Source organism: Aquarana catesbeiana, linkage group LG03 (genome assembly GCF_042186555.1).
Source record: "Aquarana catesbeiana isolate 2022-GZ linkage group LG03, ASM4218655v1, whole genome shotgun sequence".
Lineage (NCBI taxonomy): Eukaryota > Metazoa > Chordata > Amphibia > Anura > Ranidae > Aquarana > Aquarana catesbeiana.
In genome coordinates this window covers 719,567,645-719,579,774 of record NC_133326.1, presented here as the reverse complement: position 1 = coordinate 719,579,774, position 12,130 = coordinate 719,567,645, and the positions used below count along the sequence as shown (strand labels likewise).

The following is a 12,130-nucleotide window of genomic DNA, read 5'->3' as shown; positions in this document are numbered from 1 at the left end:
CTCCTTTTGGAGGTCCGTCAGCCGAGCACTGGCATTATATGACCGGCGGAAATGCACACAGACTTTCCTGGCCTGCCTCAGGACATCCTGTAAGCCCGGGTACCTGCCCAAGAATCGCTGCACGACCAAGTTAAGGACGTGAGCCAAACAGGGCACATGGGTCATTTGTCCCTGTCGGAGGGCAGAGAGGAGGTTGGTGCCATTGTCGCAAACCACCATTCCTGCCTTAAGTTGGCGTGGCGTCAACCACCTCTGAACCTGCCCCTGCAGAGCTGACAGAACCTCTGCCCCAGTGTGGCTCCTGTCCCCCAAGCACACCAGCTCAAGCACCGCATGGCATCTTTTGGCCTGCGTACTTGCGTAGCCCCTTGAACGCCTACGGAGCACCGCTGGTTCCGAGGAAGAGGCCATGGAGGAAGAAGAAGAGGAGGGGGTGGAGGAGAGAGGTGTGTCACAATCAGCATTTTGGAGGCGTGGTGGCGGAACAACCTCCAACACTACTGTACCTTGTCCTGCATCCTTCCCAGCTGCCAGCAGAGTCACCCAATGCGCCGTGAAACTTAGGTAACGTCCCTGTCCATGCCTGCTGGACCATGAGTCATCGGTAATATGCACCTTACCGCTGACCGCCCTGTCCAGCGAGGCATGGACATTGCCTTCCACATGCCGGTAGAGAGCCGGAATCGCCTTCCGTGAGAAAAAGTGGCGTTTGGGTACCTGCCACTGAGGAACCGCACATTCCACAAACTCACGGAAGGGGGCAGAGTCTACCAACTGAAAAGGCAGCAGTTGAAGTGCTAGCAATTTTGCCAAGCTAGCATTCAACCGCTGGGCATGTGGATGGCTGGGAGCAAACTTCTTTTGGCGGTGCAGCAGCTGGGGCAGGGAAATTTGCCTGGTACAATCTGACGTCGGTGTACCAAAAGCAGATTGCCCACAAGTACTTGGCTGTGACACACCTAATTCTACACCTTCATTCCTCTCACTGCAGGTCTCAGAGAGGACTGAAGGTCTAGTGGGGTTGGAAATCTCAGCTGATGAGGAGCAAGGAGAGATCCTCTTTGTTCTTTGGTGTGGGTCTTTTAGATACGCTTGCCAACGAACTGCATGGCAGGTCAACATATGTCTGGTCAAGCATGTGGTACCCAAGCGGGAGATGTTTTGGCCACGCGAGATACGCTTGAGACATATGTTGCAAATAGCAGCGGTGCGATCTGATGCACTCGTCTCAAAAAAGGCCCACACCAAAGAACTTTTTGAATAACGCGCAGAGACTGCAGCGCCCTGCACATGTGGAGCTTTGGGGTGTGATGCAGTCAATGTGCTGCCCTTAGGCTGGCCCCTGGAGGGCATCCTGCCTCGTTGGTGATGTGCCGCCGCCTCCTCCTCCTCCTCCTCCTCCTCCTCCTCTCTCCTATCAGGCACCCACGTTGAGTCAGTGACCTCATCATCCCCTCCCTCCTCATCACTGGAGCAAACCTGGCAGTATGCTGCAGCAGGGGGAGCATGACTGCCAGATTGCTGTCCTTCTTGGGCACCCCCTCTGTCCGTGCTCATGTTATTGCCTTCATCGAGCTCAGTATCGTCATCAGAGCCTTCCAAACGCTGGGCATCCTCCTGGAGCATGTACCCAACACTGTGGTCAAATAGTTCGAGGGAATCCTCATGAGGACATGGTGGAGCTAGGGAAGGAGTCACTGATGACATTGAGCTGAGGGAAGAGGCCGCTGCTTTGCCAGACAAAGCACCCTGGGCATGGGTGAGAGAGGATGAGGAGGATGAGGACGGCTTGGTCATCCACTCGACCAAGTCTTCCGCATGTTGCGGCTCAACACGGCCAGCTGCCGAAAAAAAGGCCAAGCGTGTCCCATGGCCACGTGCTGATGAGGATGCACCGTCTCCACGACCAGCACTAGACACAGAGCCTGCTTGCCCTCTCTTATTGGCTTGTGACTGTCTGCCTCTCCTTCTTGGCCTTCCAGACATACTAATGGCCTGTAGCTGCACTAAGCTGGGATAGAACACCTGTAATTTTCTTCAGGTAGCTTTATATACTGTAACCAGACAAGCCTGCCTGTCAGTAGGAAGATAACAGGAACGGATCTAGCTGAACACTGTGAGCAGGACGCACTGTACTAAATGTAAATAGTCTAGCTGCCTGACCGTGGTACTAATAGGATCAAATAGAACACCTGTAATTTTCTTCAGGTAGCTTTATATACTGTAACCAGACAAGCCTGCCTGTCAGTAGGAAGATAACAGGAACGGATCTAGCTGAACACTGTGAGCAGGACGCACTGTACTAAATGTAAATAGTCTAGCTGCCTGACCGTGGTACTAATAGGATCAAATAGAACACCTGTAATTTTCTTCAGGTAGCTTTATATACTGTAACCAGACAAGCCTGCCTGTCAGTAGGAAGATAACAGGAACGGATCTAGCTGAACACTGTGAGCAGGACGCACTGTACTAAATGTAAATAGCAGGAACGGATCTAGCTGAACACTGTGAGCAGGACGCACTGCATTAAATGTAAATAGTCTAGATAGAAGATAACAGGAACGGATCTAGCTAAACTGAATACAGTGTATATATATATATATATGCAACACCTGGGATGCATATATATATACACAATACACTGTAAGTGCAGCTAACTGACTGACTGTTCTGCCTAATCTATCTAACTCAAATCAAATGACACTGTCTCTCTCTCTCTCTATCTCTCAGCACACCGGAACACACACTACACAGGGCCGCCGTGCAGGCGGCCTTATATAGTGTGGGGTGTGTACTAAATCCCCTGAGCCATAATTGGCCAAAGCCACCCTGGCTTTGGCCAATTACAGCTCTCTCTACTGACGGCGCTGTGATTGGCCAAGCATGCGGGTCATAGTGCATGCTTGGCCAATCATCAGCCAGCAATGCACTGTGATGCCGCAGTGAATTATGGGCCGTGACGCGCCACACGAATTTAGCGCGAACGGCCCATATCGTTCGCAATTCGGCGAACGGGCGAACAGCCGATGTTCGAGTCGAACATGGGTTCGACTCGAACACGAAGCTCATCCCTATCAGCCAGTAAGATGTCTACAGAGAGGTCAGGTGATAAAAAGGAGAAGGCCCCAAAATGGAAGCCGTGTGTGGTCAGCAGAGACCTCCATTCACTAATAAGATACTTCCAAGAGGATTCTTCAGGAAGATCAGTATTTATTGATCATAAAAACAGGTTAAAACACGAACAAGACATTGCGTGGCTCTTTAGTGGCCACTTTGTCAGGAAAAGGTGTACAGTACACTTTAATGGGTGGGATCTGTTTGTGTCCTTCAACCCAGATTATACTCTACAGCAGGGATATGCAATTAGTGGACCTCCAGCTCTTGCAGAACTACAAGTCCCATGAGGGATAGCAAGACTCTGACAGCAACAAGCATGACACCCAGAGGCAGAGGCCTCATGGGATTTGTAGTTTTGCAACAGCTGGAGGTCCGCTAATTGCATATCCCTGCTCTACAGTATACTGATATGTCAGGTTTTCTGATAATAAATGATAAATATTCATATGAATTCTGAAGGAGATATGAAGAATAACCTTCTGATGAACCACAGGTTACAAATGTTATAAAACTAAAAAGACTCTGAGAGTTGTCTGTGAAAGGAAAGTTTGCACACAGAGCAATTAGTTACAAGGACACATTTAATCCAGCAGACAATGGGGCTGATTTACAAACTGTTTGCACCATGAGTTGAGGCGCACGCCGAGGCACAACGTACGTTTTGGTATTTACAAAATGTTTGCGCCGGTAACGCAGCGCTATTCCACATTTACTATAGTAATCCTGGCGCACGGCAGGAGGCGATCAGTGCGCCACTATGGACATGGCCCACGGCATCTTCAACTCAAAATTAAAAGAAGCTGGAAGTGCCAATATTATGAGGTGATGTGAGGGAGTTTAGTAACAACTGCCCAAGTAACAAAAATGCCCAAAATAAAATGAGAAAGTAACTTTTTCTGAAAAAGCCTGCTGTGCCTGCAAGTACGTTTAGAACTGCGTGAGATCAATGTAAGCACTGTGCATGCGTTGTGTCACTGCGCCGGCAAAATCTTAGCAAATGTCAAGCAACGTAAATGCATTTTCGTGAGTTGAACGGGCGCACCTCTAAACTTGACATTTTTTTTTTTTTACTTTTACTTGTTCACTTTTATGTTTTTTAAGGATATTTGCACACAGGTCATGTTAGCATGTTATGTTGCCAACATGTAACATGCACCTTGTTAAAATTATGTAAAAAGACTCCTCCTCTAGCTCCTCCTAAAAGGGCATTTAACCTTTCCCCTCTAATGCATATTTCTTTGGGCTAACTTTTTCTTTTAAAGGGGAACTCCACACTTCATTCTCCAATGCTCTTGTCTTCCCCTTTTAATGCATATGTTTTATTTGGGCTAGTTTTTGCTTTTAAAGGGGAACTCTACACTCCAATGCTCTTGTCTCCCCCTTCTAATGCATATCATTTTTTGGGGCTAGCTTTTGCTTTTAAAGGGGAACTCTACACTCCACTCTATTCTCCAAGGCTGCCTTCACCAATCCAAACCACATCCTTTTTCAGAGAAACAACAGGGCCAGCTAGGAAAGGGGCGAGAAGAGCGATCACCCAACCCCCTCCTGAATCATACAAGGCCACATGCACTCAACATAGCTGGCTACCTTTTGGGCAAGTTGGGCTCAGCCCAATACCAACCACAAAGCACCTTGTACACACTAGTTTAATGGGGCTTTCTACATTCGGTAAAGCCCCCCTGTCTGCAGCCCCCCACAACCCCAGCCTAGTGTGAAAGAGGCCCTGAATATGGGAACAAGGTGGTTGACTTTTGGGGTGCCTGAGCCCCTTCTGCTCCCAAGCATACACCCCCCCTTTCATGGGCTGGCTTGCTGTGTGTTTAGCTAGGGGTTTCCTAGTGTGTGGGAGGGGCACAATATTTTTAGATTTTGGGGTGGTATTTTTCACATGGGGATTCTCATTTTAAGCCTTTACAGCCCCAAATGGCCTTGTATGTATTGTAATCCTCATTATGGGACTAGCCTCCCTACATCCAAACCCACTCCAACTTTGGGGACTTTGAAGACTTCAATACAGTCGACAGACAGTCCCAGTTTTGTTTTGCTGTGCTCCGCAAGGGACTCTAGCTCCTAATCGTTTGCCAGACGATAACGCTTTTTTCCCTCCTACCCCCCCCCCCCCCTTTTTTTTTTTATCATAAGAGAACGGCCCTGTTCCTGAATGTGGACTTATCTTAGCTTATATTTAGGACACTAAGTCCGGTCGGGTGGTTCCCCCTGTCCCTTCCAGACAAAACAAGAGATGGGCTGGGGCAGAAACGCATGCCGCTTGTGTTGAACTTGCCCCTACCCTGAGAGTGGAGGCAACTTCACAACACAATATGGGGGTTTGGCACCCCCACAGTTGCACTGATTTACAATGCATAGGTTATTTTTATATGTTATCACTGTTAATATGTTTTTATTACAGCTTAACCAAAGACGTACAGTCTTCTATCTTTACTCCTGTTCTTTTCTCTTCCTTCCAAGCTTTCCTTCCCTATGGGGCACTCCCATCCCAGGAATGGGTCTGGTATGATAGTCTGAGAGGACCCCTGACGGAATTCGTGAGGCTCCTAAAACGTGAATACAGTCCACCGAACCCGAATGACCAGTAGATCCTCCACAAAATACACCATCTTAACACATAATGTACAGGGCCTAAACTCCCCTATTAAGAGGACAAAGGCCTTCCACTAATACTATAAAATGGGGATAGACATATTACTACTACAGGAGACACACTTTTCACGGACCTCCGCCCCCAAATACCTACATAAACGTTACCCCACGGTCTTCTTATCAAATGGACCAGATAAAAACGGGGAGTAGCTATATGCATCGCTAAGAAGATCCCATTTGTGACCATCAACATTATAAGAGACAATGAAGGCCGCTATATCATGGCAACTGGGAAATTTAATTGAAAATTTAATCACCCTACTCTCCTATTATGCTCCCAACACAGGGCAAGCACAGTTCCTGCGCTCAATGCTAACAGTGATTATGCCTCATGTGATGGGACATGTAATTTTGGGAGGCGATAGCAACACGTCCCTAGACCAAACTTTAGATAAATCCAACCCCAGGAAGACAGTTCTAAAACATACCCCAAAACAAAGTGGGGAAATAGCACACATACTACACAGCTATGATTTGATCGATATTTGGAGAGATGCTCACCCGACCACCAGGGATTACATGTTTTATTCCCATGTACATAAAACGTATAAGATCGCTTATTCACATTTTCCCCACTACTCTCTTATACCTCGTCGGCTAAAATTCTCCCTATGGCATGGTCGGACCATTCCTCGATCCAAGTCACACTAACGAACCTATGGTCAAAACCACAACCATCGCCTTGGCGACTAAACGAGTCCCTATTAAATGACCCTATAATAGCCAAAGAAGTAGAATTGGCTCTCCAAGGCTACTTCCAGAACAATCCCCCCTCCTCATCCACTCCCATCATGATCTGGGCGGCCCATAAGGCCACCATCCGGGGCAAACTGATACAATTGGCTTCCAGAGTGAAACAAGCGCAAGAACAACTGATCAGCCACCAAACTGAGGAGATGCGAAGCCTTATGCACGAACAAAGAGCCAAATAGCATCTAGATCTTCGAGACCAGATTGACGCAGCCCGCACAGCCCTGAACTTGAGCCTCACCACAGCAGAAAAATATATTTGATGGCCCAGACATCGATACTACACCATGGGAAATAAGCCCAATAAACTCTTAGCGAGAAAACTAACCCCCAGACCATTTACACCTGCTCTACCTAAACTGCGACAACAGAATGGTCAGACAACACAGAATCCTCAGCTTTTACTGCAGGAATTTTTCACTTTTTACTCCAACTTATATGGTTCCCACACCCCTCTCTACAGGGATAAAGCGGAGGAGTTCCTCCGAGACATCACACTCCCTACACTAGATCAAGATCATATAGAGTTAATGGATGTGGAATTTACCGTAGGAGAAGTAGCGGCAGCCATTAAAAATATAAACCCATCCAAGACACCAGGTCCGAATGGATTTTCTGGCCATTATTTTCGTAAATATACAGAGATTCTGACCCCACATCTGTGCTCTTTCTACAATGAATTAAGAAAAGGATCCCCTTTGCCATCACAGGAACATTTTATTCATGTTATACCCAAACCAAATAAAGACCATGGGGACTATGCTAAATTATCGCCCGATATCACTAATAAATTTAGACCTCAAGATAATGACAAAGATCTTAGCTACTCGCATGAACACATTTATATCAAAGTACATTCATCCTGATCAGGTAGGGTTCGTTCCTAATAGACAAGCCCCAGATCAGACCAGACGGATCATTGATATTATATCGGCTCTGAATTTGGGCTGGGATGGGGGAGGTCAGAGGGGAGCGCTAATGATCTCATTGGACCTACACAAGGCCTTTGACTCCCTGTCCTGGGACTACTTGTTTTTCATTTTAGAACGTTATGGGTTTGGCCCGAAATTTTTGATGACACTTAAAACTATATATAATACTCCCACAGCGCACCTAGTAGTCAAGGGCTATCGGTCACAAAATATAGATATACACAGAGGAACCCGACAGTGATGCCCACTATCCCCCATATTATTTATTATGGCATTAGAACCATTAGCCATCAAAATACAAAATCATCCAGATATACAGGGTATTTACCATGGAGACCGCGAACATAAATGCGCGTTATTCATGGACGATATATTGTTAATTCTCTCCTCCCCAGTCACCTCTCTGCCCACTCTAAACATAGTACTAAAACATTTCACTTCAATTATAAACAGGCTGAACTGCCAGGCACTGAACAGGCTGCATTGATGGGCACTGAACAGGCTGAGCCAATGGGCACTGAACAGGCTGAGCTGATGGGCACTGAACAGGATGAGCTGATGGGCACTGAACAGGCTGCATTTATGGACATGGAACAGGCTGTGTTGATGGGCACTGAACAGGCTGAGCTGATGGACACTGAACAGACTGCATTGATGGGCATTGAACAGGCTGTATTGATGGGCGCAGAATGGGCTGCATTAATGGGCACTGAACAGGCTGCATTGGTGGGCACTGATCAGGTGGAGCTGATGGGCACTGAACAGGCTGAGCTCATGGGCACTGATGAGGCTGAATTTATGGGCACTGAACAGGCTGAGCTTATGGGCACTGAACAGGCTGCATTGATGGGCACTAAACGGGCTGTATTGATGGGCACTGGACAGGCTGCATTGATGAGCACTGATCAGACTGCATTGACTGACACTGGTGAGGCTGCACTGATGGACACTGACGAGGCTGCATTGATGAGCACTGATGAGGCTGTGCTGATGGGCACTGATGAGGCTGCATTGATTGACACTGGTGTGGCTGCACTGATGGGCACTGACAAGGCTACACTGATGGGCACTGATGAGGCTGTGCTAATGGGCACTGATGAGGCTACATTGATTGGCACTAGTGTGGCTGCACTGATGGGCACTGATGAGGCTGCACTGATGGGCACTGATGAGGCTACATTGATTGGCACTGGTGAGGCTGCACTGATGAGGCTGCACTGATGGGCACTGACAAGGCTGCACTGATGGGCGCTGATTTGGCTGTGCTGATGGGCACTGATGAGGCTGCATTGATTGGCACTGGTGAGGCTGCACTGATAGACACAGATGAGGCTGCTCTGATGAGCACTGGTGAGTATAATACACTCTTGAAATGTGCTTTAAAATGCATGGTTTTCCCTTTTATGAACAAGAAAATAATGACGTTATGTGGTTGGGCTGATATAATAATGCTATGGGGCTGGTATGAAATGATTTCCAGAAATAACGTATATATCATACAATCATTCCATAAACACATACCACATACACTGCATATATCATTTGAGGAAAATATGCTTATAAAATAGTTTACTATTTGCCAATAAATAAATATAAAAATATGTCCCTGGATTTTATTTTAAAAATCTGGCCACCTTAAAGCGGAGTTCCACACAAAAATGGAACTTCTGCTTTTCGGAACCCTCCCCCCCTCCGGTGCCACATTTGGCACCTTTCAGGGGGGAGGGGGGTGCAGATACCTGTCAAAGACAGGTATTTGCACCCACTTCCGGCATAGACTCCCATGGGAGTCTATGCTTCTTCCTGTCCCGACCGCGCTGTCTCCTGGGAAACACACAGCTCCCAGCAGAGAGCGGGGACCACTAGGGACGCGCAGCGCGACTCGCGCATGCGCAGTAGGGAACCGGGAAGTGAAGCCGCAACGCTTCACTTCCTGATTCCCACACCTAGGATGGCGGCGGCAGCTGCCGAGAACCGAGCGGGTTCTCGGCGTCCCCTGCCGACATCGCTGGACCCTGGGACAGGTAAGTGGCCATGTATTAAAAGTCAGCAGCTGCAGTATTTGTAGCTGCTGCCTTTTAATATTTTTTTTTTTTTTTTTGGCGGTGTGGGTGAACCCTCGCTTTAAGCTAAGCTAGGCAATCTTTATGACCTAAACTATAAACCTCTTTTACCATTTGTAAACAGTAAGCTTAAGGAATGGTGAACTCTGAAACACTCCTGGTTCGGGAGGACGGCATTATTAAAAAAAATAATATTTTACCACAAATTGTTTATGTTTTCAAAACAGTCCCCGAGACCCTCCATGAGCCATTTTTAGTTCATTGAAATCTTTATTTTTGTGATGGGCTGACTCCCCAGCCAGGATCAGATACAATATCATCACTAGGCTTAAATCTTTGGGAGGGGCAAGCTTACCCCATTTGGGTTACCATCACAAGGCTATACACCTTACTGGTATTTTGGATTGGCTTCATAATTCCTCTGGGAAACTATCGGTTCAAATAGAGGAAGAGTTGTCCGCTTCTCCTCTTACATCTCTATCGTGGACTTTGCCTTCTTTATGATCATGAGCAGGCTTTATATCTCTGAGTGTCTCATTAGCTCTTATGCCCCGTACACACGGTTGGACATTGATCGAACATTCCGACAATAAAATCCATGGATTTTTTCCGACGGATGTTGGCTCAAACTTGTCTTGCATACACACGTTCACACAAAGTTGTGAGAAAATCCGATCGTTCTGAACGCGGTGACGTAAAACACATACGTCGGGACTATAAAGGGGGCAGTAGCCAATAGCTTTCATCTCTTAATCTATTCTGAGCATGCGTGGCACTTTGTGGGTCGGAATCCTCTACACACAATCGGAATTTACGCGAACGTATTTTGTTGTCAGAAAAATTTATAGCCTGCTCTCAAACTTTGTGTGTCGGAAATTCCGATGGAAAAAGTCCGATGGAGCCCACACACGGTCGGAATTTCCGACAACAAGCCCCGATCGCACATATTCCGTCGGATAATCCGACCGTGTGTACGGGGCATTAGAGTTTGAGACCATTTACTTTGATTCTTTCTGCTGTCCTGCACCAGATTGGTATTGTTATATGAGAGGTGAGAGGAGGTATTCCCCTCCCATCCTGTCCCCTATATGATTTGTGATTTTTTTGTAGTGGTTCTTTCTCTCTGTTTCTTTGTAATTATTGCTACACTCTAATTAAAAATATATTGTTTTTAAAAAAAAAAGAATGATTGGTGGGCTCTCACCTTGTTAGATCTGTCCATACATCCTCCAATCAGATTGCTTGTTCTCTTCCGACAATGAAGAGAGCTGAAAATATTCCTAGGAAGGTGAAGAGTCCGATCACAGCAGATTCTGGAAGAAAAAACCTGGAAACACGGCACTGGCAGAATCCAACTTCTTCTTATCCTATGAAGACCAGATGTGCGCAAATAAGGTTTTCTGCCTCGGAGGTGGGAGGGGGGACTTCTAGTAACATAACACACTCCCACCTGTAAAGACTGCTCAGAGGTCATTCATCTCTAAAAACAACACGGCACTGGGTGTGTCCACATTCCTCATCCTGTAAAAAGAGCTGAACAACTCACCCAAAGCCTTGTCATATATTATACAATTTTCTTATTCTATTTCCTTCAGCTATGTAGTACAAGGGCCTGCCTTACTGCATGCAAATTGAAAGTGTTTAGGTTTGACCTCATATCATATGGTTTTGGTAAATCTAAAGGAAAATTGTACAATGAAATTGTATAATGTATGGCCAGCCTAAGGGGTCTATTGATAAAAAAAGATCTGCTTAGTAGGGATGGACTGGATTTTCAAATCAAACTTAAAGGGGTTGTAAAGTTATTATTTTTTTTTTTTTTAAATAACAAACATGTTATACTTACCTTCACTGTGCAGCTCGTTCTGCACAGAGTGGCCCCGAACCTGGTCTTCTGGGGTCCCTCGGCGGCTGTTTCAGCTCCTCCCCGCAAGCATTTACCACCTTCATGCGAGCTCCCTCGCACGGTGGTGAGTGCTTGCGGGCGCGCTCCCGTGATACAGCCGGCGGCTATAGCCGCTCGCTGTATCACTCGGCCCCGCCCCCCGGCGCGCCGCGTCATCGGATGTGATTGACAGCAGCGCGAGCCAATGGCTGCGCTGCTTTCAATCCATCCACTGCAGCCAATCAGCGACCAGGCTGAGCTGCAATGAAGCTGACGAGGACGAGGAGCGAAGATTCGAGGCGTCAGGTAAGTAAAACGGGGGGCCTGGGGGCGGCGGTACTGTCAAAAGTTTTTTCACCTTAATGCATAGAATGCATTAAGGTGAAAAAATTTTTACCTTTACAACCCCTTTAATTTCTACTCAAACATCAGCTGTTTGTTTGTTCGTAGAACAAACAAACATTTTGGGCATTCACAGCAAATTTGAGCGGTGTGGAGCGCCCCATAATACACTGCAACATCGCAGTGCATTGACGGCTGCTGATTGGCCAAAGCATGCACCTGACCTGCATGCTTTGGCCAATCACAGCGTGAAGTACTGTCAGAGCCACGATTGGCCAATCATGGCTCAGGGGCTAAGTCCATGCCCCACACTATATAAGGCTGCTGCTTACATGGCGGCTGTATGTAGTGTGCTAATGTGGAGACTGGAGAGAGAT

General features: G+C 47.0%; 1 protein-coding gene across 2 annotated transcripts in view; it reads right to left on the bottom strand.

Moving 5' to 3' along the window:
- The window catches only part of LOC141133716 (NACHT, LRR and PYD domains-containing protein 3-like), an 87,020-nt gene extending 76,065 nt beyond the window's left edge, over positions 1-10,955 (bottom strand). For both annotated transcript variants that reach the window (XM_073623236.1, XM_073623237.1), the window contains exon 1: positions 10,731-10,955. The gene's annotated coding sequence lies outside the window, so the exon portion shown is untranslated. The remainder of the gene's footprint in view (positions 1-10,730) is intronic.
- Between the last annotated feature and the right edge of the window lie 1,175 nt (positions 10,956-12,130).